The sequence below is a fragment of the Pseudophryne corroboree genome, chromosome 8, assembly GCF_028390025.1.
Source record: "Pseudophryne corroboree isolate aPseCor3 chromosome 8, aPseCor3.hap2, whole genome shotgun sequence".
Classification (NCBI taxonomy): Eukaryota; Metazoa; Chordata; class Amphibia; order Anura; family Myobatrachidae; genus Pseudophryne; species Pseudophryne corroboree.
In genome coordinates, this window is record NC_086451.1 from 446,659,573 (window position 1) to 446,687,043 (window position 27,471).

Sequence of the window (27,471 nt, forward strand, 5' to 3'; positions counted from 1 at the left end):
TGCAGAGCCATAAGCTGAGGTACCAGTAGGCGGATCTTTACCCACCACAAAGGTACAGTTGGAGGGTCTGGTGACCTGGCAGGGCATTCCTCCAGCCTGGAGAAGTGCCCGCTTCCCATCTTTCCAGCGGCAGCCGTCTCTATGGTGCCTGTGCTTATATTTCGGAAGAGAAGTGAGCGAAACCAGAGGAAGATGGAATCCCTCTGCAGGGTAGTAGGGTAGCGTCTAGTCTCCCTTCGTCGAGAGGACTTTTCCTATTATTCACTGTGTTCACGTCACAAACTATTTGGAATAGTAACGAACAGAAATAAAATAAAACAAATTATAATAAAAATACATGTGTATAATGTACAGCAATGAGTGCACTGCCATCCCTCTATCACAGACTCTAGTGCAGCATATGATATGAGGACTGTACACTGACAGTGCATGGAGGCAACTGCAGCCAGGCATGGGTGTATGGTGCAATTAACTGACCTGGAGATGCTGCTCATTACACGGCAGGTGTACCTGCCCCGCCAGCTGGGACTTGTAGTCCCCCCCATGTTATATAATGCACGAATGCGGCAGCTGCCTACCTCTGGGCCCCGGTGTCTCTCCTCCTCACACTGGCTGCGCAGGCCCGGGGAGTGGTCCTCACCAACAGCTGACTGCTGTTCACCGCACCCGGCTCTTCCTGCACTCCTGCTCGCTGCACACGAAGCCCGGAGTGAGCACGGGGCAGCCGGTGCTGATTGGCTGCTGTCATCACCCAGGCCCGGGACGTCACTCCGGAGGCGGCGGCTCTCGCAGGCTGTGGCTGACAGTCAGTGCCCAGTACTGGGCTGGCCGTGGTAGCGTGTAAACTGTGGTGTCAGTCTCAGCAGTTTATGCAGTCCAGTGCATACGGCTCCCTGCAGCCGCAGGGGGAGGGGGGTGTTAAGGGGTTTAAGTGACTGTCTTGGCGCCCCCTCTGATCCAGTGTCGGATAACACTGGGACCACAATAGGTTGATTAACATGAAAGGCTGACACTACCTTTGGCAAAAAGTGTGGGCGAGTTCTGAGCTCTGCCCTATCCTCATGAAATATCAAGTACGGCTCTTATAGGATAAGGCCCCTAATTCCGACACCCGTTGAGTAGAAGCCAAGGCTAGTAACATAACCGTCTGTCTTCCATGTTAGGTATTTCAAGTCTACTCTATGTAAGGGTTCAAACCAATCCGATTGGAGAAAGGTAAAAACCACGTTGAGGTCCCACGGAGCCGTGGGAGGGACAAAGGGAGGTTAAATGTGCATAACTCCCTTTACAAAGGTCTGTACTTCAGGAAGTACCGCCAGTTGTTTCTGGAATAAGATTGAGAGAGCTGAAATATGAACTTTGATGGAGCCTAATCTTAGGCCCTTATCCACACCTGCTTGCAGGAACAGTAGAAATCGTACTAGACGAAATTCCACAAGTGAATACTTTCGCACCAACAAACATATTTCTTCCAAATACAGTGGTAATGTTTGGAAGTAACCACCTTACTGGCCTGGACCATAGTGGAAACAACATTGGAAGGAAGACCCTTTTTAGTTAAATTCTCCCTCCCAACTTCCAAGCCATCAAACGTAGCCGCTGTAAGTCTGGATAGATGAACGGTCCTTGTTGAAGAAGGTCCCTCTGTAATGCCAAAGGCCAGGGTTCCTCCTGAACCAACGACAGGAGGTCCGAATACCAGGTCCACCGAGGCCAATCTGGGGCAATTAGTAATGCCTGAACTCTTTCCTTTTTGATTCTTTTTAGAACTCTTGGAATGAGAGGAAGAGGAGGAAACAGGTACACAAACTGGTAAGTCCATTGTGTCGTCAGAGCGTCTACCTCTATTGCTTTCAGGTCCCTCGTTCTGGAGCAGTAACGACGGAGCTTCTTGTTGAGATGGGATGCCATCAGGTCTATTTGCAGACAGTCCCACCGGTGAATCAGATGTTGAAACACCTGAGGGTGAAGGCCCCATTCCCCCGGATGGAGGTCGTGCCTGCTGAGAAAGTCCGCTTCCCAGTTGTCCACTTCTGGAATGTAAATGGCTGAGATGGCCCTTGCGTTGGCTTCTGACCAGAGGAGTTTTCCTGAAACCTTTCGCATTGCGGCCCTGCTTCTTGTTCCTCCCTGTCGATTGATGTATGCCTCTGCTGTGGCATTGTCCGACTGCACCTGGATGGCGCGATTCAGAAGGAGGTATGAGCCTTGCAGGAGAGCACTGTAAAATCTCTCTGAGTTCCAGGATGATGATTGGAAGTGCAGATTCCTGACACGACCATTTCCCCTGGAACTGCACCCCTTGGCTCACAGCCCCCCAATTCCAGAGGCTGGCATCCGTTGTTAACAGAGTCCAAGACTGGATATTGAAACTCCGACCCTCCACCAGATGGGAGACTTGTAGCCACCATAGTAGGGATATCCTTGCTTTTGGTGACAGTTATAGTCTGATGCATGTGCAGGTGAGAACCCGACCATTTGTCCAACAGATCCAGTTGGAAAGGCCATGCATGAAACCTGCCATATTGTATTGCCTCGTAAAAGGCTACCAGCTTGCCCAGCAAGCGAATGCAAGGATGCATTGAGATCATGCGTGATTTTAATACCAAGCGGACCATAGACTGGATTGTCAAGGCCTTGTCCATTGGAAGGTAAACCTTCTGAGGCACTGTATCCAGGATCATTCCCAGGAAGTGAATTCTCTGCGATGCTTCCAGGTGAGATTTCTTGAAATTGATGACCCATCCGTAATCTGTAAGCAGACGGGTAGTCAAGCTGATGCTGCACAGCAGTTGTTCCCGGGACATAGCCTTCATCAGGAGGTCGTCCAGGTACGGGATTGTGTTGACACCCATCATGTGCAATTGCAGCATCATCTCCGCCATGACCTTCGTGAATACCCTTGGGGCTATAGAGATGCCAAAGGGTAAGGACTAAAACTGGAAGTGTTGGTCCAGTATCGTAAACCATAGGAACGCCTGATGAGGCAGCCATATTGGGATATGCAGGTATGCATCCTTGACATCCAGCGATACCAGGAACTCCCCCTCCTCCAGACATGCTATCGCTGTCCTCAGTGATTCCATCTTGAACACCCGAAGATAAGGTTTCAGGGATTTGTGGTTCAGGATCGGTCATACAGAGCCGTCCGGTTTCGGGACTACACAGAGGCTTGAATAAAACCCCTTTGTGTGGAGTTGAGGAGGTACTGGAACAATAACTCCAGTTGAAAACAGTTTTTGAACTGCCACTTGCAAGGTAACACTTGCTATAGGTGAAGCTGGTAAGGCCGACCTGAAAAACCTGAGAGGAGGGAGTTCCTGGAATTCCAGCCGGTATCCATGGGATACGAGATCCCTCACCCAAGGATCCCGGCAGGACTCTGCCCATATATGGGCGAAGTGTTGTGAGTACCTACCTGAAAATTGTCTTGCTGCTGGGGCCACCCGTCATGCGGAGGGCTTTGTGGAAGAGGATCCTGAGGCCTGGTCTGAAGTTCCAGCAGCCACTGGTTTACAGGACTTCTTGCCTGTTCCTCTAGCAGCATTGGAAATCTGGCCAGACGAAAGGACTGATATAAGGAATCTGGAGTAAATTATTTAATATGATTTTTTAAATGTATTTCTTTTTTATCGCTGCACCATAGTTAATATAATGCCTAAGGTATTTGCTCATTCCTGCAGTTAACAGGTGGTAGATGCATTACTAAATAAGCTAAATATTCCTATATATACTGTATTATTTTTTTGCAATATATAGTTATTATTTTTAAAATCAAATATACAATATAAAATAGGAGGCAGTCACAGCAAACACAATCGTAGAAGTACAATCGTACCCCCAGAGAAATCCATTACGTTCCGACTGAGCAATACAAACACATAGAAATACTGTACAATTATGCACAGGACAAGAGAGTTAGGGGGTGGACAGGGGAAGGAAGGGAGGATTGGAAGGGGAAGGGGGAAGAATACCAGTAATACCCCTTTTTCACATCGCACAAATAACCCGATAATTCAACACGGTTTATAAGAAGGGCTATTCCTGGGTTGAATACCGGGTCAGTGGCAGTGTGAACAGGTTGCCGGGTCCATGCGACCCGGGACCCGTTCACTACATAGGGAGAGGCGGCGCGGAGATAAGCTCACCTCCTGCCGCTATGGCAACCCGACCCGGCATATTGCCGGGTTGGGAAGCCTGCTGTTAGGGTCCAATGCCGGATACCACCCGGGAAGGACCCGTTTCCAATTCCCGAGTGGGATCCATCATTGGAGAGGTGAAAGGGGTTTAACTAAAACAAGAAGACCCCACCGCAGCAGCAGCATCATATCTAGATATTATGGGCAGAGCTTAACCAACATTTGTAGAATAAGCTGTGGAAGACTTGAACTCCTACCAAGGGAACCAAATAGAAGAGAACTCCTGATTCCTCTCCAGTCCCATATGATGGTCCTCCATAGACATATACAAATCTATCCTGGCAAACCATTTGACTGTGGGGGGAGAAATAGATGGACAATGAACTGGGATCACAGCTTTTGCAGCACTGTTAAGAAATATTAACAAGGACTTTTCGTATGTTGCTGGAGGACCAGCGTATAGGCTGAGAAGCCAGAAAGAGGGATCGGGGGGATCTCATCACCCATAATTGACCTAGATAGAGATCTCACCTGTTCCCAAAGGGGACGGAGGAGACTACAGTCCCACCAGATATGTAATAGGGAGCCAATGGCCAAAGTACAACACCAGCAGCTGCCTGGAACACCGGGGAACACCTTAGGGAGGGTAAGGGGACATTTGTACCAACTCATCAGAACCTTGAATTTAGTCTCAATCACAGAACAACCCACAGAGCTGATGAACGTGTTCTGAAAAATCATGGTCCATCCTCTAGGACAAGGTGCAGATGTTGCTCCCAATCTCTAGCATATTTAGGATGATCAGGATACATGCGCTCAATCGGAGGTTTATATATTTCTATTATTCTCTAAAAAATCACATCATATTGGAAGTAGTTTACTTTGTTTGTTCTTTGAGAACCATGAGACGGCCTGGCACCCTCGTCAATGCCTGCACTGGCACCCACTCTACTACAGAAAATCCTGTGTTTTTCACCCAAATATTCGGTCGCTCCCTGGTACCGGTGCAGTGAGAGAGCAAGGGCGGTGCACCTTACACAGTTATTCCAGATATGTACACTCAGCACCCGAGTTCATAGATGTGAGTAAACGTTCAGTCTGTTTATATGTGAGTCAGCAAAGGTGCGGCACTCAGAAACTCACGGAAACTCACGGTCTCCGTGAGTTTTTGTTAACAAATATTTCTGAGTGCCGCTCCTCTGCTGACTTCTATTTATTCATTGTGAGGGCACCGAAACCAGTTGTTATCTGTAGGTGTAGTGCCGGGTTATATGTGCATATATATATATATATATATATATATACACACACACACACACACACACACACACATACACACACACACACACACACACACACACACACACACACATTACAGAAAGCCTCCCCTTAAATGGTTTGATGACAGTGCCAGTGGCAAATGCAGGATTTCTAGAGGGGGTTTCAAAATGTGTTGGAGTCTGGGAGAGCGGAAGAAAAAGCTAGTGTGAGAGTAATATTGATTAAAATGCTTTTGCTGTATTAATGTTTCACTATATTCTAAAGACTGTATATATGTCCCTGTACATATATTATAAGGTCATTGTGGCTTGTATTGTATGTGTGAGACAACAGGTGGTTTCCTCAAATACTTTACAAGATAAGAATGTGAAGCCAGGAGACAGAGAATGACAGAAATAGAGATCTTCAGCAATCGCTCATTCTTTGACAAGACAGACTCCAGGAATACTTTGGAACTGTCTTCTGAATATTACCTTCTATGTCACTGAAACTTGTAATATATATATGATTAGCTAACTTTATACTTCACTGTGATTGGAGGGCATGTAATGAGCCCACTTCTCTTATCTCCTATATATTAGCCCAAGTCTGTGACTCTGTGCTGGCCGTCACGCTGGGCGGAGTTACAGTGGTGGGTGGAGTTATTCAAATGAGTCACAGAACTGGGTAAATCTATAGGAGACCAGCAGCAGAAGCAGATGGTATGGGCATGGCACAGGCAGGGGTGCATACCTCCCAGCTTTCTTCAGACAGGAGGAGGGACATACACACACACACACACACAAAACACCACACAGCGAAAAGGGGGCGTGGTCAATGAAAGGGGCGTGGCTTCACGGGAGGGCACCCGTTTTCGTCAGTGAGGGGGCATGCCCAGCGCTCTGTGAGCTGCTGGCATGCCCCCAGGGGCAGATTATGAGTCTGGGGGGCCCATGGCACTTAAGACAAGGGGCCCTATCTCATTGCTGTGCCTGCTGTGGGATTGGGGGCGTGGCCTAATCGCGCCCGCGAAGCCACGCCCCCTTATGCAAATTCCAGGAATATTTTTTTAATGGAATTTTGGCCCCTCAGCTAGAGGTAAATCCAGAGGAGGTGGTCGCTCCCCCCTACACACCCGCACAGGCAGAAGAAAGCAGGGAGACTGCTGCCTCCCTGCACCACCACAGACCTGCCTACACGTAGCAGCGTGTGCTGACTGTAGCACAATGCTGCCGCTGTTGCTGGCAGGACGGGGGAGCTTCAGAGCTGGGACAGAGCTACTCCAGCTGGGGAGCCCCCTAAAACTGTGGGGCCCATGGTACGTACCCCCTGCCCCCCTTAATCTGGCTCTGCTGCTGGAACCCCCCCTTAATCCGTACCCCCTGATGCCCCCTCTCCCTCTGTCTCCACTAAATTCACCGCTGCTCTGCTAAGCAAAACAGAGAGTACAGGAGCTTCCCAACTGCCCCCCCCCCCAACACCACCACCACCGCGGGACACTGTGGCCCACGGGTGGGACAGCGGGACAAACCCTAAAAAATGGTACTGTCCAGCGAAAATCGGGACAGTTGGGAGGTATGGGGGTGTGTGAGGGGGTATGCCGTACAGACAGACGGCCACCGGCTCACTGTGTGCTTGACCCCCCACATAAGCATACTCAGCAGGGTCTCTCTGGCGCGGAGGAGCGTCACTTTCTGGCACACTCCACGCTTCTTAGCTGCAGTTTTGTGGGGCACCTGCCGCTGTGCAGGTTCCGTACTGCCTCTGTTATCTCCAGCCCCGGCAACCCCACCGCTAGCTGCAGTGCTGCCGCCCGCAGTGAGGTGCGCCCAGCTCCTACACACACTTTAGCTGGCGGGCAGTGCTGCAGAAGTCCGCGCTGCTTGCATGCTCCGACCCCCTCCTCCCTCCAGCCACAGCGTCTCCTGGGGGCTAACCAGTCACTCCCAGTCTCCCCTTACCACAGTGCCCGGCAGCTGCGCGAGGTCTGCGGTGTGTGACTGAGGAGGGGGGGAGGGATGCGGACGGGCAGAGGAAGCAGGACTCCAGCCTGAGAGAGTCAGCCATGCCAAGTCTCCACCAGCAGCAGATCCCAACAGGTTGGAGTGGAACAGCAGCAGCCAGCAGCAGTGACTCCGGTAAGACACCACTGTCTGTCACCACTGTTCTGTCCCTAATACCAATCTCTCCCGTGTCCTGTGTTCTGTCATGTCCCTGTCACCGTTATCCTGGCCCTGTCACCCTTATCCTGGCCCTGTCACCCCTATCCTGGCCCTGTCACCCCTATCCAGGCCCTGTCACCCCTGTGCTTGCCCTGTCAATCCTATACTCTCCCTGTCACCCCTGTCCTGGTCCTGCCGCCCCTACCATGGCCATGTCACCCCTATCCTGTCCCTGTAATTTCTGTCCTGGCCCCGTCGCCCCTGTTCTGGCCCCATCACCCCTGTCCTGGCCCTGTCACCCCTGTTCTGACCCTGTCACCCATATTCTGACCCTGTCACCCCTGTCCTGGCCCCGTCACCCCTGTCCTGACCCTGTCACCCCTGTCCTGGCCCTGTTACTGCATACCCTCCAACTACCTTTTTGGCAGGTACAGTACCTGTAGCGCCTCCAGACCCCTCCCCAATGCACCACACCTCCGCACCTTCCCCTCTACCACATGCGGCACCCCACCCCTCCCCCACACGCTGCGCCTCCAGACCCCCTACACCACCCGCGGCTTCCACTCCTCCACCACCCACAGCACCTCCAGACCGCCTCCACCATCCACCCCCCAATTATACCTCCCCCCACACCTGCCCCCTCTCCAGCCGCAGTATCTGCAGACACCCTCCTCCATCCGCGGTGCCCCCCTCATCCACCCCTCCCCCACCTGCCCCTCCACCACCTGCAGCACCTCCGGACCCCCTTCCCCATCCGCCGCACCACCTGTACCTGCCCCTCTTCTACTCACGGCACCTCCGGACCCCCTACCCCACCCCCGCCCCTTCCCATCCCACAGCACCTCCGGAACCCTTCCCCCATCCGCAACATCCCCACACCTGCCCCTCTCCCACCCTTGGCACCCCTGCCCTTCCTCCACCGGCAGTGCCTCCGGACCCCATCCCCCATCTGCAGCCCCCACTCCTCTGCCCCTCCCCCACCCGCAGCACCTCCCGACCCTTCCCCATCCGCCCCCCCCCCGCTTCCACCCCCCCTCTACCCGCAGCATCTACAGACACCCCCCCATCCACAGTCCCCCCCGCACCTGCTACATTCTGTACATTGTGCCCTGCAGGTGCTGTTCATACCGTCGCAAGGGGCTGCACCTCCTTCACCATTGCACGCCCTTTCATTGTGCAATATTTAACCACTAACAAAGGAATGCAGGTAATACTCCATATAATACAAATATTGAACCCCAGAAAGGCATGCAAGGGTTAAGGGGGCGTAGCCCCTTGCGACGGTGTGAAGAGCGCCCGTAGGGCGCGATGAAGCACCTAGTGGTATAAATAAAAGCTCTCTCTGTCACAGGACAGAGCAGTGTTATACATACAACTGTGTAGTGTGACTTCTTGCTCTCCGGCCGGCTGTGGCCCTCATTCCGAGTTGTTCGCTCGTTATTTTTTCCAGCAACGGAGCGATTAGTCGCTAACTGCGCATGCGCAATGTTCGCAGTGCGTCTGCGCCAAGTAAATTTGCAAAAAAGTTTGGTATTTTACTCACGGCTTAACGAAGATATTTCTTCGTTCTGCTGATCGTAGTGTGATTGACAGGAAGTGGGTGTTTCTAGGCGGAAACTGACCGTTTTATGTGTGTGTGTGAAAAAACGCTGGCGTTTCAGGAAAAAACGCGGGAGTGGCTGGAGAAACGGGGGAGTGTCTGGGCAAACGCTGGGTGTGTTTGTGACGTCAAACCAGGAACGAAACTAACTGAACTGATCGCAGTGTAGGAGTAAGTCTCGAGCTACTCGGAAACTGCTAAGAAATTTCTAATCGCTATTCTATTCGCAATTCTGCTAATCTTTCATTCACAATTCTGCAAAGCTAAGATTCACTCCCAGTAGGCGGCGGCTTAGTGTGTGCAATGCTGCTAAAAGCAGCTAGCGAGCGAACAGCTCGGAATGAGGGCCTGTATCCAGTACTTTCAATCTCCAAGATAGAAGGGCTACTAAGGTGTTGATAGTAGAGGTGTAAGCTTATTACCCTAACACTAGTAATGACCTTGGACATTAATGTAAACATATTTATACTCTGAACACTGTATGGAATACAGTATTAATGTCTAACACTATAGATGATCTGTAGTATAGGCTGTATCAAACATATTTAAATAATATAAATAAGATAACTTATAAATGGTCAGGAAAAGGTTAAACATACCATAATAAATACACAAACATAATAGAACCAGTACTGTACTTTCTAAGCACACATTCTCCCACCTCATGGTAAGGCTCCTGTCTCTTCTTCCTAGTAGCTACTCTCTGGTCCAGTGCACTGATTGAGGACTCAAAACTACACACAGCAAACTTTGTAGAAGAAGCTGCTACTACTGGGCATGTGCAGCAGCTCTGTTCTGTCCCCTAAACTGTATGATGTGATGGCAGTTCTTGTAATTGTATTAAATACCATTGCTATTGTCGTAATTTGTGCCACTTGCCGAGAGGAGGGGGATTTCTGGGCAACTGGAACCCCCCACCTGCGTTTGCCCATGAGTGCATGATTAAAAGCACTGAATCATTACTGAACTTCATGCCGAATTTGATGTGATTATTTTGCAAGCATCTGGAGTGCTGCACCTTCTGGGATTGAATAGTCAGATTAAGGGGGGGGGGGATGCAGGGCATACTGTACCCCGGGCACCCCTTTGTCAGGGGGCTCCCCGGCCAGAGCACACTGACATCACTAGATTTCCCTCTTAAGCAGCAGCAGAACCAGCAGCCAGAATGCAGTATTTTATAAAATAGTTGTCTTTAAATTAGGTGGAGCTGTAAACATTACCCGGGCATTACTAAACTATTAGTTTAAAACTAATATATACCATTGGTTTAAATGTAATATACACAATCCATATCTCCCAACATGACCCATTCCAGGAGGGACAAAATCCTCTCTAGCTGGAATTCCTTCTTAATTTATGATTGCAATCACCTGTGTTGAATTCCTTTCTTATTAATGAAATAGTTCAACACAGGTGACGCCAATCATATATTAAGAGGGAAGTCCAGGTAGAGAGCATTTTGTCCCTCCTGGAATGGGACATACTGAGAGGTATGCAGAATCTATTATACACCTTCCACCGGTACCCCCCTGTCTTAAGTGCCCCGGGCACCCCCAAGGTGTAATCCGGCCCTGTGGGATAATAAATACACATACACATTCATAGTTACACACAACTAATATTTCAGCATTTAAATAAAGACACCCAACATAAACCTCATTGACCTATTTAGTACTTAAAAAATGAAGGGGTTTCCCGTCCTCTTTGGTCCATGTAGAAGCCATGAATGTGGAAGGAGGTGGCACAGTAAAGACCTGTTATGGCACTGGTTGACTTGGTTCACCGTGTCGCAGGACCATGTCCACATCCTGAGAATGCAGATGGTTAGTTTTAGGCACCGCCGGGAGGGCTATGGTTAAGCACTACGGGGGGTGGGGAGGTAAGGGGATGGCTGTAGAGGGGGGAGGTTAGGGTTAGGCTTCCTTTTATCCTGTGCTGCTGCAGTTATTCTCCTGTTTCATTACACACGCTGGTGCCAGGGCCCATAACCTATTGGCAGACCCTACGGATGTTGATAGGTGTCAGCAGTGTGCAACAGATGTCAGTCTACGAGACGAGTATCTTACTCAGGGTGAGGTATATTAAACGTAGGCTTACCATACTATAGGGCAGGGGTTCTCAAACTCGGTCCTCAGGGGCGCACACAGTGCATGTTTTGCAGGTAACCCAGCAAGTGCACAGGTGTATTAATTATAGAGATGAGCGCCTGAAATTTTTCGGGTTTTGTGTTTTGGTTTTGGGTTCGGTTCCGCGGCCGTGTTTTGGGTTCGAACGCGTTTTGGCAAAACCTCACCGAATTTTTTTTGTCGGATTCGGGTGTGTTTTGGATTCGGGTGTTTTTTTCCAAAAACACTAAAAAACAGCTTAAATCATAGAATTTGGGGGTCATTTTGATCCCAAAGTATTATTAACCTCAAAAACCATAATTTACACTCATTTTCAGTCTATTCTGAATACCTCACACCTCACAATATTATTTTTAGTCCTAAAATTTGCACCGAGGTCGCTGTGTGAGTAAGATAAGCGACCCTAGTGGCCGACACAAACACCGGGCCCATCTAGGAGTGGCACTGCAGTGTCACGCAGGATGTCCCTTCCAAAAAACCCTCCCCAAACAGCACATGACGCAAAGAAAAAAAGAGGCGCAATGAGGTAGCTGTGTGAGTAAGATTAGCGACCCTAGTGGCCGACACAAACACCGGGCCCATCTAGGAGTGGCACTGCAGTGTCACGCAGGATGGCCCTTCCAAAAAACCCTCCCCAAACAGCACATGGCGCAAAGAAAAAAAGAGGCGCAATGAGGTAGCTGTGTGAGTAAGATTAGCGACCCTAGTGGCCGACACAAACACCGGGCCCATCTAGGAGTGGCACTGCAGTGTCACGCAGGATGGCCCTTCCAAAAAACCCTCCCCAAACAGCACATGACGCAAAGAAAAAAAGAGGCGCAATGAGGTAGCTGACTGTGTGAGTAAGATTAGCGACCCTAGTGGCCGACACAAACACCGGGCCCATCTAGGAGTGGCACTGCAGTGTCACGCAGGATGTCCCTTCCAAAAAACCCTCCCCAAACAGCACATGACGCAAAGAAAAAAAGAGGCGCAATGAGGTAGCTGTGTGAGTAAGATTAGCGACCCTAGTGGCCGACACAAACACCGGGCCCATCTAGGAGTGGCACTGCAGTGTCACGCAGGATGGCCCTTCCAAAAAACCCTCCCCAAACAGCACATGACGCAAAGAAAAAAAGAGGCGCAATGAGGTAGCTGTGTGAGTAAGATTAGCGACCCTAGTGGCCGACACAAACACCGGGCACATCTAGGAGTGGCACTGCAGTGTCACGCAGGATGTCCCTTCCAAAAAACCCTCCCCAAACAGCACATGACGCAAAGAAAAAAAGAGGCGCAATGAGGTAGCTGACTGTGTGAGTAAGATTAGCGACCCTAGTGGCCGACACAAACACCGGGCCCATCTAGGAGTGGCACTGCAGTGTCACGCAGGATGTCCCTTCCAAAAAACCCTCCCCAAACAGCACATGACGCAAAGAAAAAAAGAGGCGCAATGAGGTAGCTGACTGTGTGAGTAAGATTAGCGACCCTAGTGGCCGACACAAACACCGGGCCCATCTAGGAGTGGCACTGCAGTGTCACGCAGGATGTCCCTTCCAAAAAACCCTCCCCAAACAGCACATGACGCAAAGAAAAAAAGAGGCGCAATGAGGTAGCTGACTGTGTGAGTAAGATTAGCGACCCTAGTGGCCGACACAAACACCGGGCCCATCTAGGAGTGGCACTGCAGTGTCACGCAGGATGTCCCTTCCAAAAAACCCTCCCCAATCAGCACATGATGCAAAGAAAAAGAAAAGAAAAAAGAGGTGCAAGATGGAATTGTCCTTGGGCCCTCCCACCCACCCTTATGTTGTATAAACAAAACAGGACATGCACACTTTAACCAACCCATCATTTCAGTCACAGGGTCTGCCACACGACTGTGACTGATATGACGGGTTGGTTTGGACCCCCCCCCAAAAAAGAAGCAATTAATCTCTCCTTGCACAAACTGGCTCTACAGAGGCAAGATGTCCACCTCATCTTCACCCTCCGATATATCACCGTGTACATCCCCCTCCTCACAGATTATCAATTCGTCCCCACTGGAATCCACCATCTCAGCTCCCTGTGTACTTTGTGGAGGCAATTGCTGCTGGTCAATGTCTCCGCGGAGGAATTGATTATAATTCATTTTAATGAACATCATCTTCTCCACATTTTCTGGATGTAACCTCGTACGCCGATTGCTGACAAGGTGAGCGGCGGCACTAAACACTCTTTCGGAGTACACACTTGTGGGAGGGCAACTTAGGTAGAATAAAGCCAGTTTGTGCAAGGGCCTCCAAATTGCCTCTTTTTCCTGCCAGTATAAGTACGGACTGTGTGACGTGCCTACTTGGATGCGGTCACTCATATAATCCTCCACCATTCTATCAATGTTGAGAGAATCATATGCAGTGACAGTAGACGACATGTCCGTAATCGTTGTCAGGTCCTTCAGTCCGGACCAGATGTCAGCATCAGCAGTCGCTCCAGACTGCCCTGCATCACCGCCAGCGGGTGGGCTCGGAATTCTGAGCCTTTTCCTCGCACCCCCAGTTGCGGGAGAATGTGAAGGAGGAGATGTTGACAGGTCGCGTTCCGCTTGACTTGACAATTTTGTCACCAGCAGGTCTTTCAACCCCAGCAGACCTGTGTCTGCCGGAAAGAGAGATCCAAGGTAGGCTTTAAATCTAGGATCGAGCACGGTGGCCAAAATGTAGTGCTCTGATTTCAACAGATTGACCACCCGTGAATCCTTGTTAAGCGAATTAAGGGCTGCATCCACAAGTCCCACATGCCTAGCGGAATCGCTCCCTTTTAGCTCCTTCTTCAATGCCTCCAGCTTCTTCTGCAAAAGCCTGATGAGGGGAATGACCTGACTCAGGCTGGCAGTGTCTGAACTGACTTCACGTGTGGCAAGTTCAAAGGGCATCAGAACCTTGCACAACGTTGAAATCATTCTCCACTGCACTTGAGACAGGTGCATTCCACCTACTATATCGTGCTCAATTGTATAGGCTTGAATGGCCTTTTGCTGCTCCTCCAACCTCTGAAGCATATAGAGGGTTGAATTCCACCTCGTTACCACTTCTTGCTTCAGATGATGGCAGGGCAGGTTCAGTAGTTTTTGGTGGTGCTCCAGTCTTCTGTACGTGGTGCCTGTACGCCGAAAGTGTCCCGCAATTTTTCTGGCCACCGACAGCATCTCTTGCACGCCCCTGTCGTTTTTTAAAAAATTCTGCACCACCAAATTCAAGGTATGTGCAAAACATGGGACGTGCTGGAATTTGCCCATATTTAATGCACACACAATATTGCTGGCGTTGTCCGATGCCACAAATCCACAGGAGAGTCCAATTGGGGTAAGCCATTCCGCGATGATCTTCCTCAGTTGCCGTAAGAGGTTTTCAGCTGTGTGCGTATTCTGGAAAGCGGTGATACAAAGCGTAGCCTGCCTAGGAAAGAGTTGGCGTTTGCGAGATGCTGCTACTGGTGCCGCCGCTGCTGTTCTTGCGGCGGGAGTCCATACATCTACCCAGTGGGCTGTCACAGTCATATAGTCCTGACCCTGCCCTGCTCCACTTGTCCACATGTCCGTGGTTAAGTGGACATTGGGTACAACTGCATTTTTTAGGACACTGGTGAGTCTTTTTCTGACGTCCGTGTACATTCTCGGTATCGCCTGCCTAGAGAAGTGGAACCTAGATGGTATTTGGTAACGGGGGCACACTGCCTCAATAAATTGTCTAGTTCCCTGTGAACTAACGGCGGATACCGGACGCACGTCTAACACCAACATAGTTGTCAAGGACTCAGTTATCCGCTTTGCAGTAGGATGACTGCTGTGATATTTCATCTTCCTCGCAAAGGACTGTTGAACAGTCAATTGCTTACTGGAAGTAGTACAAGTGGGCTTACGACTTCCCCTCTGGGATGACCATCGACTCCCAGCGGCAACAACAGCAGCGCCAGCAGCAGTAGGCGTTACACGCAAGGATGCATCGGAGGAATCCCAGGCAGGAGAGGACTCGTCAGAATTGCCAGTGACATGGCCTGCAGGACTATTGGCATTCCTGGGGAAGGAGGAAATTGACACTGAGGGAGTTGGTGGGGTGGTTTGCGTGAGCTTGGTTACAAGAGGAAGGGATTTACTGGTCAGTGGACTGCTTCCGCTGTCACCCAAAGTTTTTGAACTTGTCACTGACTTATTATGAATGCGCTGCAGGTGACGTATAAGGGAGGATGTTCCGAGGTGGTTAACGTCCTTACCCCTACTTATTACAGCTTGACAAAGGGAACACACGGCTTGACACCTGTTGTCCGCATTTCTGGTGAAATACCTCCACACCGAAGAGCTGATTTTTTTGGTATTTTCACCTGGCATGTCAACGGCCATATTCCTCCCACGGACAACAGGTGTCTCCCCGGGTGCCTGACTTAAACAAACCACCTCACCATCAGAATCCTCCTGGTCAATTTCCTCCCCAGCGCCAGCAACACCCATATCCTCCTCATCCTGGTGTACTTCAACACTGACATCTTCAATCTGACTATCAGGAACTGGACTGCGGGTGCTCCTTCCAGCACTTGCAGGGGGCGTGCAAATGGTGGAAGGCGCATGCTCTTCACGTCCAGTGTTGGGAAGGTCAGGCATCGCAACCGACACAATTGGACTCTCCTTGTGGATTTGGGATTTCAAAGAACGCACAGTTCTTTGCGGTGCTTTTGCCAGCTTGAGTCTTTTCAGTTTTCTAGCGAGAGGCTGAGTGCTTCCATCCTCATGTGAAGCTGAACCACTAGCCATGAACATAGGCCAGGGCCTCAGCCGTTCCTTGCCACTCCGTGTGGTAAATGGCATATTGGCAAGTTTACGCTTCTCCTCCGACAATTTTATTTTAGGTTTTGGAGTCCTTTTTTTACTGATATTTGGTGTTTTGGTTTTGACATGCTCTGTACTATGCCATTGGGCATCGGCCTTGGCAGACGACGTTGCTGGCATTTCATCGTCTCGGCCATGACTAGTGGCAGCAGCTTCAGCACGAGGTGGAAGTGGATCTTGATCTTTCCCTAATTTTGGAACCTCAACATTTTTGTTCTCCATATTTTAATAGGCACAACTAAAAGGCACCTCAGGTAAACAATGGAGATGGATGGATTGGATACTAGTATACAATTATGGACGGGCTGCCGAGTGCCGACACAGAGGTAGCCACAGCCGTGAACTACCGCACTGTACTGTGTCTGCTGCTAATATATAGACTGGTTGATAAAGAGATAGTATACTCGTAACTAGTATGTATGTATAAAGAAAGAAAAAAAACCACGGTTAGGTGGTATATACAATTATGGACGGGCTGCCGAGTGCCGACACAGAGGTAGCCACAGCCGTGAACTACCGCACTGTACTGTGTCTGCTGCTAATATATAGACTGGTTGATAAAGAGATAGTATACTCGTAACTAGTATGTATGTATAAAGAAAGAAAAAAAAACCACGGTTAGGTGGTATATACAATTATGGACGGGCTGCCGAGTGCCGACACAGAGGTAGCCACAGCCGTGAACTACTGTACTGTGTCTGCTGCTAATATATAGACTGGTTGATAAAGAGATAGTATACTCGTAACTAGTATGTATGTATAAAGAAAGAAAAAAAAACCACGGTTAGGTGGTATATACAATTATGGACGGGCTGCCGAGTGCCGACACAGAGGTAGCCACAGCCGTGAACTACCGCACTGTACTGTGTCTGCTGCTAATATATAGACTGGTTGATAAAGAGATAGTATACTCGTAACTAGTATGTATGTATAAAGAAAGAAAAAAAAACCACGGTTAGGTGGTATATACAATTATGGACGGGCTGCCGAGTGCCGACACAGAGGTAGCCACAGCCGTGAACTACCGCACTGTACTGTGCCTGCTGCTAATATATAGACTGGTTGATAAAGAGATAGTATACTCGTAACTAGTATGTATGTATAAAGAAAGAAAAAAAAACCACGGTTAGGTGGTATATACAATTATGGACGGGCTGCCGAGTGCCGACACAGAGGTAGCCACAGCCGTGAACTACCGCACTGTACTGTGTCTGCTGCTAATATATAGACTGGTTGATAAAGAGATAGTATACTCGTAACTAGTATGTATGTATAAAGAAAGAAAAAAAAACCACGGTTAGGTGGTATATACAATTATGGACGGGCTGCCGAGTGCCGACACAGAGGTAGCCACAGCCGTGAACTACCGCACTGTACTGTGTCTGCTGCTAATATATAGACTGGTTGATAAAGAGATAGTATACTCGTAACTAGTATGTATGTATAAAGAAAGAAAAAAAAACCACGGTTAGGTCACTGGTATATACAATTATGGACGGGCTGCCGAGTGCCGACACAGAGGTAGCCACAGCCGTGAACTACCGCACTGTACTGTGTCTGCTGCTAATATAGACTGGTTGATAAAGAGATAGTATACTACTAATATTATATACTGGTGGTCAGGTCACTGGTCACTAGTCACACTGGCAGTGGCACTCCTGCAGCAAAAGTGTGCACTGTTTAATTTTAATATAATATTATGTACTCCTGGCTCCTGCTATAACCTATAACTGGCACTGCAGTAGTGCTCCCCAGTCTCCCCCACAATTATAAGCTGTGTGAGCTGAGCAGTCAGACAGATATATAATATATATAGATGATGCAGCACACTGGCCTGAGCCTGAGCAGTGCACACAGATATGGTATGTGACTGACTGAGTCACTGTGTGTATCGCTTTTTTCAGGCAGAGAACGGATATATTAAATAAACTGCACTGTGTGTCTGGTGGTCACTCACTATATAATATATTATGTACTCCTGGCTCCTGCTATAACCTATAACTGGCACTGCAGTAGTGCTCCCCAGTCTCCCCCACAATTATAAGCTGTGTGAGCTGAGCAGTCAGACAGATATATATAATATTATATATAGATAATAGATGATGCAGCACACTGGCCTGAGCCTGAGCAGTGCACACAGATATGGTATGTGACTGAGTCACTGTGTGCTGTGTATCGCTTTTTTCAGGCAGAGAACGGATTATATTATGTACTCCTGGCTCCTGCTATAACCTATAACTGGCACTGCAGTAGTGCTCCCCAGTCTCCCCCACAATTATAAGCTGTGTGAGCTGAGCAGTCAGACAGATATATATAATATTATATATAGATAATAGATGATGCAGCACACTGGCCTGAGCCTGAGCAGTGCACACAGATATGGTATGTGACTGAGTCACTGTGTGCTGTGTATCGCTTTTTTCAGGCAGAGAACGGATTATAAATAAAAGTGGTGGTCACTGGTCACTATCAGCAAAACTCTGCACTGTACACTACTGAGTACTCCTAATGCTCCCCAAAATTAGTAAATCAAGTGTCTCTCTAATCTATTCTAATTCTAAACGGAGAGGACGCCAGCCACGTCCTCTCCCTATCAATCTCAATGCACGTGTGAAAATGGCGGCGACGCGCGGCTCCTTATATAGAATCCGAGTCTCGCGATAGAATCCGAGCCTCGCGAGAATCCGACAGCGTCATGATGACGTTCGGGCGCGCTCGGGTTAACCGAGCAAGGCGGGAAGATCCGAGTCGCTCGGACCCGTGAAAAAAAACATGAAGTTCTGGCGGGTTCGGATTCAGAGAAACCGAACCCGCTCATCTCTAATTAATTACTCACAAACACATTTTAAAAGGTCCACAGGTGGAGCTAATTATTTCACTTGTGATTCTGTGAGGAAACCTGCAAAACATGCACCGTGTGCCATACTTACCGACTTTTTTGCTGCTCTCTCCGGGAGAGAGCAGCCAGGTCGGTTCGGCAGGGGGGCGGGCTGCGATGTGTGTGCAGAGGGGGGCGGACCGGAGGTGGGCCGGGGGCATGGTGGAGGGGGGGGGGCGGGGGCGTGACTACGGGGATCGTGTCGTGTAAGCCCCGCCCCCGCTGTGTAATGCCGCTATTATAGCATTATACAGCAGGGGGCGTGGCTACGATGACGCGATTCAACAAGAATCGCGTCATCGCCTGCCCGGACCGCCCACTTTACTCGCTAAGTGGGCAGCCGGGCTTGGGGGGACCCCTGTAATCGGGAGACTTGCCTGCTCTTCCGGGGGGCCGGGAGGGTCACCTGATTTTCGGGAGCCTCCCGGCCATTCCGGGAGAGTAGGCAAGTCTGATGTGTGCGCCCCTGAGGACCGAGTTTGAGAACCCCTGCTATAGGGTCTATTAACTAAGCCTTGGGCTTGGGGAGACATATAGTGGAGAGAGATAAAATACCAGCCAATCAGTCCTGTAACTTGGCAGTTAGGAGCTGATTAATGAACATTTTATCTCTCTCCAAGGCTTAGGGGTTAATTCCAAGTTGATCGCAGCAGGACATTTTTTAGCAGTTGGGCAAAACCATGTGTAGTGCAGGGGGGTGGGGCAGATATAACGTGTGCAGAGAGAGATAGATTTGGGTGGGTTATTTTGTTTCTGTGCAGGGTAAATACTGGCTGCTTTATTTTTACACTGCAATTTAGATTGTAGATTGAACACACCCCACCCAAATCTAACTCTCTCTGCACATGTTATATCTGCCTCCCCTGCAGTGCACATGGTTTTGCCTAACTGCTAACAAAGTTCCTGCTGCGATCAACTCAGAATTACCCCCATAGAGCCCTATTGATTTAAACCGCGACACTCCTGAATTACACAGGTTCTCTAGCAAATTAGAAGCAGGTGATATGCAGACTTGAAGACAGACAGCCACAGAACCTGTGTAATTCATGAGTGTCCTGGCTTAACCAATTGAAATGGAAGATAACAGGTCCAGTGTAACACTACAGAGAGTTATTACAGGTATGCGCAGTGAGTACTTATCTCCAATACAGTACCTAAAATAAATCATTTTCAAATCTGGAACTGTGTATTCTGTGTATTGTGATCTACTGTATTAAGTAGTTCCCATTTCTCAGAACTATGACGTTCCCTGTCCTGCACCATAGCTGTGCTCAGGCAAAAACGAAAGTTAGAGAAATGAAAGTCAGTGCCCTGGTCATACACTGAGTGCACCACTAGGGGGCGGGACTGCAGACTGGAAAGAGCACTGCAGGGAAAGTTCAGATTAAACTAGTCTGTGCCAGACATGGAGAACACAAGAGTGCAGCTATTACTGAGATTACTGATATTACTTTCTCACTGCCTGCAGTTATCAACCGTACACGCCGCAGGTAAGTAAATCTTCTGTGCAGTATGTAATTGTAATGATCTCCTGCTGGTGCTCTGACTCTCTGTTGTGTAACTGACAGGCTAAGTGACATCAGGTCATACAGAGGTGGTGTCCTGTATATTTATAATTCAGCAGGTAAATGTAGTACTATATAGTTTTTCAATTTATATATATACATACATATATATATATACACACACACACACAAAATGAGTAGCGCCTTAACCAATTCTATAGTTCAAAAATCCAACTCGTACATCAAAAATAACACTGTTTAATAGAATAATTAACAAATCAATTTACACAATCAACAGTAAAATATTATTGGATAGAGCATATAAATGCATAAAGGGCCCTTCTGTTTGTGAGGCAAGAGGTCTGGTCTGTGTTCCTTAGTGCCGCAGTGGGTCCGCTGGTGGCATGAACAGTCCACAATGCCAAATGGTGGACAATCAATAGTGAAAGGCACAGAATAATCCCTTTATGAACCACTTAAAATTCCTCTACAGGATTACTGAGTCCAGCATGCATAGATTTGATGGCTGATATCCTAGGGCAGTATATATATAAAGTCTCATGCGTTAGTAATATGTGGCACAGTGTTGCCAATGTAATATATATATATATATATATATATATATATATAAACAGAGACAGATTAAGGCTCTTGAGGGGCCCAGGGCATTTAAGACAAGGGGCCCCTATTGATTAGATAGGTATATAACAATTGCCTGTACCCGTGGATTCAGAAGCTAACTTCAGCCTTGTGAAGTTACCGGGAGCCTTCCCAATGAAATGGCGCTGTATTAAAGAGCGCTGAAACTGCGAAAAATACGTTGTAGAGTCCTTTTTTTTTGGTCTTGCGTGCTGCCGACATCCAGGCAACATGCCTCTGTATTTTATTGTACAGTACTTTATTTCTCTTCAGCCATGGCATAATGTAGCACATGATATATAAGTGCAGTATATACTATGAAGATTCAGTGCAGAACAGAGGAGCACACACATCCGGATGCAGAGGCGGAACTACCGGCAGTGCAGGCAGTGCACTGCACTGGGGCCCGCCTCTGTCCAGGGGCCCAAGCATGTAATGAGTCAAACTGACTCATTACATGCCGCTGTGCGCTGCAGGCAACCGCTGCCCGCAGCGCACAGCCGCCCGGAGATCGGAGCTGAGCAGCGGTACAGACGGGGGAAGGAGGAGGGAGCCGGAGGACGGAGCCGCAGCAGCGCTTTGTTACTGGTGGAGGCGCTGCTGCTGCTGCTCCTCTGCTTCCCTATAGGCTGTCTTCCGAGAACAGCCTATAGGGAAGCAGAGGGGCAGCAGCAGCAGCGCCTCCACCAGTAACAAAGCGCTGCTGCGGCTCCGTCCTCCGGCTCCCTCCTCCTCATTCTCTACTGCCCGGGAATCGTCGTCTGACGCAGCTGCACCGAGGAGCCTGAGGGTAAGTATAATTCTTTCTTTCTTTCTTTCTTTTTCTTTCCTTCTTTCTTTCTTGTGCCTGCCTGCCGCAATGTGTAAAAAGGGGGGACTACCTGCCGCAATGTGTAAAAAGGGGGGACTGCCTGCCGCACTGTGTAAAAAGGGGGGACTGCCTGCCACTATGTGTAAAAAGGGGAATCTGCCTGCCGTAATGTGTAAAAATGGGGACGCTGTCTGCCGTAATGTGTAACAAGGGCACGCTGTCTGCCGTAATGTGTAAAAAGGGCACGCTGTCTGCCGTAATGTGTAACAAGGGCACGCGGTCTGCCGTTATGTGTAAAAAGGGGTAATCTGCCCGACGCTATGTGTAAAAATGGGGAATCTGCCTGCCGTAATGTGTAAAAAAGGGGGGCTGCCTGACGCTATGTGTAAAAATGGGGAATCTGCCTGCTGCTATGTGTAAAAAGGAGGAATCTGCCTGCCGTAATGTGTAAAAATGGGGACGCTGTCTGCCGTAATGTGTAACAAGGGCACGCTGTCTGCCGTAATGTGTAACAAGGGCACGCTGTCTACCGTAATGTGTAACAAGGGCACGCTGTCTACCGTAATGTGTAAAAAGGGCACGCTGTCTGCCGTAATGTGTAACAAGGGCACGCTGTCTGCCGTAATGTGTAACAAGGGCACGCTGTCTGCCGTTATGTGTAAAAATGGCACGCTGTCTGCCGTTATGTGTAAAAAGGGCACGCTGTCTGCTGTAATGTGTAAAAAGAGGAATCTGTTCGCTGTAAGGTGTAAAAGGGTCTCTACCTGGTGTAGTGGTGCTACTGTGCGGCGTAATTTGAATAATGGAGACTACTGTGTTGGTATTATTTTGTGGCCACACCCCTTCCCCACGAAGCCACGCCACTATGTATTTTTGCGCGCGCCTACGGCGCGCACTGCCCCCCGGGTGGACTTGGATGGGGGGGGGGGCCCAAAGCATTTTGTCGCACCTGGGCCCACCGCTTGCTTGTTCCGCCACTGTCCGGATGAGATATGGTATCATAGTGTACAGTTGTATAAAGTAGCACATAATATAATAGAGCAGGATATGGTGCCACAGTACAGAGTGGTATACAGTGGAATCTTACATAACAGAGCAGCTACTGTAACTGTCTGTGGCGGCAGCCTGCTAGTTAGAAAACGGGATTAGGTGAAAGCCGGACCGGACCAAATTCCGGAATGCCGGACCGGATCAGCTCCCTGCAGCGACCTCTGCCGCTGGGGAGCTGTGAAAGCGCGTCCCCGTCCGGGGGGCGTGTCCGCGGACGGGCTGTCAGTGGGGAGGGAGAAATCCCTGCCGGCTCCCGCACGAAGCTGCTGCTGCTCTGCTAGGAGGCTGTCAGCCCTGCACAGTGGCGCTGTCTGTGCGCTGCTGTCACACAGGGGAACCGCTGTGCAGGGCTGACAGCCTCCCACCTACCCCGCTGGTACTACACTCGGGCAGAGGGATGGAGGGGGGAGAACGGACATAGCTGCTGGTGCTGCAGCTCATCTATTTCACACACTGGCTGCATAGGGAGGGGGATTTTTTTTCTTTTTCCGGAATGCCGGACCGGATCAGCTCCCTGCAGCGACCTTCGAGGAGAACAGCCTCCCGCTCCCTGTGCTGCTGCTGCTGATCTCCGAGCTAATCACTACTAAGCAGCCACTGGGTCCTAGCTCCTGCACTGCTTACAAACACTACAAACTACATGCAAATGGCCGGCGGTGGATGGCAGGCAGGGGAGGCCCCTGAGATAAGGGGGCCTGGGGTAATGTGTCCCCTGGGCCCCCCCCCCTCCCCCCCCCCTCCCCCTCCCCCCTCCCCCCCCCCCCCCCTTATTCCCGGCTCTGCTGTAGGTGAGAAGAGGATAAGAGGTTGAATACAGGAAGCTAAGGTGTTAGGAGGAGAGGATATAAGAGTAATATCTAAAGTTGCCAAATTGAGTGAGTTGGGATAAAGCAGGAAATATGTTGCAAAAAAAAAGAAATACAGTATATGTTTTCTCAATTGACAGTTCCTATCACTAATACCCCTTTCACACATGCCCCAGGTCTTTGCACATGAACACGCATCGACCAGGGTTTTTGGTATGTGTGAAAGGAAATGTCACGATCAGGGTCAGGCTGAGACCTGGGAATTTCCCGGGTGATATGCGTCATAGGGGTGTAACAGTAATCTTGTCTCTTACAACATGACAAAAATAAAGAAATGAAATGGCTAATATAAAGTTAGCATAACACTAATTAGTGGGGTATTTATCAAAGCTCGGAGACAGATAAAATAGTGAGAGATAAAGTACCTGCCATTCAGCTTCTGCCTTACAGGCTGGTACATTAATTCTACAATTTTACCTGTCTCCAAGATTTGATAAATAATAATATTTCTCTTACGTCCTAGAGGATGCTGGGGACTCCGTAAGGACCATGGGGATAGACTGGCTCCGCAGGAGACATGGGCACTTTAAGAAAGAATTTAGTTCTGGGTGTGCACTGGCTCTATGCCCCTCCTCCAGATCTCAGTTTGATACTGTGCCCAGACGAGCTGGGTGCTTTTCAGGAGCTCTCCTGAGCTTTCTGAGAGAAAGTATTTTGTTAGTTTTTTTATTTTCAGGGAGCTCTGCTGGCAACAGACTCCCTGCACCGTGGGACTGAGGGGAGAGAAGCAGCCCTACTCTCTGAGTGCACGGTCCTGCTTCTTAGGCTACTGGACACCATTAGCTCCAGAGGGATTGGTACGCAGGATCTCACCCTAGCCGTCCGTCCCAGAGCCGCGCAGCCGTCCCCCTTGCAGAGCCGGAAGATAGAAGCCGGGTGAGTATGAGAAGAAAAGAAGACTTCAGAGGTGGCAGAAGACTTCATGATCTTCACTGAGGTAACGCACAGCACTGCAGCTGTGCGCCATTGCTCCCACACACCTCACATACTCCGGTCACTGTAAGGGTGCAGGGCGCAGGGGCGGGGGGGGCGCCCTGGGCAGCAATTTGGACCTCTTTTTGGCAAAAGTATAACATATATACAGCTGGGCACTATATATATGTATGAGCCCCCGCCAAATTTTACAGTTTAAGCGGGACAGAAGTCCGCCGCTGAGGGGGCGGGGCTTCTCCCTCAGCACTCACCAGTGCCATTTTTTCTCCACAGCTCCGCTGAGAGGAAGCTCCCCGGACTCTCCCCAGCTTATACACGGTAGACAAGAGGGTTGAAAAGAGAGGGGGGGCACATAATTCGGCGCAAAATTACATACAGCAGCGCTACTGGGTTAACATTAAGTTACTGTGTTATTCCTGGGTTATATAGCGCTGGGGTGTGTGCTGGCATACTCTCTCTCTGTCTCTCCAAAGGGCCTTGCGGGGGAACTGTTTTCAGTAAGAGCTTTCCCTGTGTGTGTGGTGTGTCGGTACGCGTGTGTCGACATGTCTGAGGAAGAAGGCTATGTTAGAGAGGAGCAGGAGCAAATGAATGTGGTGTCTCCGCCGACAGCGCCAACACCTGACTGGATGGATATGTGGAATGTTAGTGTAAACTCATTGCACAAAAGATTAGACAAGGCTGAGGCCTTGGGACAGTCAGGATCTCAACCCATGCCTGATCCTATGTCGCAGGGACAGTCAGGGTCTCATAGGCGCCCACTATCCCAAAATTGTTGACACAGATACCGACACGGATTCTGACTCCAGTGTTGATTACGATGATGCAAAGTTACAGCCAAAATTGGCTAAATCCATTCGATATATGATTATGGCAATAAAAGATGTTTTGCACATCACAGAGGAACCCCCTGTCCCTGACAAGAGGGTACATATGTATATAAAGGAAAGAAGCCTGAGGTAACCTTTCCCCCCTCACACGAGCTGAATGAGTTATGTGGAAAAGCTTGGGAATCTCCAGATAAAAGACTGCAGATTTCCAAACGGATGCTTATGGTGTATCCTTTCCCGTCAATAGACAGGTTACGATGGGAATCATCCCCTAGGGTGGACAAAGCATTAACACGCTTATCCAAGAACGTAGCCCTGCTGTCCCAGGATACAGCTACCCTCAAAGATGCTGCAGATGGAAAGCAAGAGGGTACCCTGAAGTCCATTTATACACATTCAGGTACCTTACTAAGACCGGCAATTGCGTTGGCCTGGGTGTGTAGTGCTGTAGTGTAGTGTAGTGTGTAGTGTGGTGCATGGACGGATACCTTATCTGAGGAGATTAGTACCCTAGATAAGGATACTATTTTATTGACCCTGGGGCATATTAAAGATGCTGTCCTATATATGATAGATGCTAAAAGAGACATTAGTCTACTGGGTTCTAGAATAAACGCTATGTCGATTTCTGCCAGAAGAGTCCTATGGACACGGCAGTGGACAGGTGATGCTGACTCAAAAAGGCATATGGAGGTTTTACCTTACAGGAGTGAGGAATTGTTCAGGGAAGGTCTCTCGGACCTAGTCTCCACAGCTACAGCTGGGAAATCAAATTTTTTGCCTTGTATTCCCTCACAGCCTAAGAGAGCACCGCATTATCAAATGCAGTCCTTTCGATCACAAAGAAACAAGAAAGTGTGAGGTGCATCCTTTCTTGCCAGAGGTAGGGGCAGAGGAAAGAAGCTGCACAACACAGCTAGTTTCTAAGATAGGTGAAGGGTCGCACAGACATCTATTTTAGTTTAATATTTTTCTCATGTATAGTTTATGTCCTTTCCCTTTTATCAAATAATACAGGTATATACCTCTTGCTTATTGGGAGGTGCTCCACAGGAAGACGTAAATATAGAGGGTAAAAAGAAAAAAGATTCCCTATAGTGGGCACACTCGGACTGTTATACTTTCTTAAAGTCAAATATCTGTCATGATAGATGACCACAAATTCTAAAATGTAACCTTTATTTGAATCTTTAAAACATAAGCGACGGGAGCAAATAGAGAAACACGCCGCAATAGGGCACTGTTCAGTTACTAGCGTGGGGGCCACCTCAAACGTTATACATATTTATTTGAAAAGCATGGAAGCGGCATTACTGTGAGGGGACAGAACACGATTTAGTACTCTGAGGGTGTGCCAATTGCACTATATAGACAGCATTAATACACTGTGCTATTACATATATGATATAGAAACACACTGATTACAATATTAAAGAGACAAGTGTCTCATTAACAACAGTGAATAAAAGCTGTATGATAAATGTATAAACTTTCTAATACACTAAGTTGGTCATTCCGAGTTGTTCGCTCGGTAAATTTTTTCGCATCGCAGCGATTTTCCGCTTATTGCGCATGCGCAATGTCCGCAGTGCGACTGCGCCAAGTAAATTTGCTATGCAGTTAGGAATTTTACTCACGGCTTTTTCATCGTTCTGGTGATCGTAATCTGATTGACAGGAAGTGGGTGTTACTGGGCGGAAACTGGCCGTTTTATGGGAGTGTGCGAAAAAACGCTACAGTTTCTGGGAAAAACGCGGGAGTGGCTGGAGAAACGGAGGAGTGTCTGGACGAACGCTGGGTGTGTTTGTGACGTCAAACCAGGAACGACAAGC

General features: G+C 49.0%; 3 protein-coding genes across 3 annotated transcripts in view; 1 reads left to right on the plus strand and 2 right to left on the minus strand.

The window, feature by feature from the left end:
- Positions 1 to 27,471, minus strand: part of TAP1 (transporter 1, ATP binding cassette subfamily B member) — a 209,578-nt gene that overhangs the window by 180,233 nt on the left and 1,874 nt on the right. The gene's annotated exons all lie outside the window — the stretch shown is intronic.
- LOC134949551 (putative nuclease HARBI1) overlaps positions 1 to 27,471 on the minus strand; it is a 144,337-nt gene that overhangs the window by 60,767 nt on the left and 56,099 nt on the right. The gene's annotated exons all lie outside the window — the stretch shown is intronic.
- Positions 20,408 to 27,471, plus strand: part of LOC134949552 (hereditary hemochromatosis protein homolog) — a 72,021-nt gene continuing 64,957 nt past the window's right edge. The window contains exon 1 of the mRNA XM_063938194.1: positions 20,408 to 20,495. The gene's annotated coding sequence lies outside the window, so the exon portion shown is untranslated. The remainder of the gene's footprint in view (positions 20,496 to 27,471) is intronic.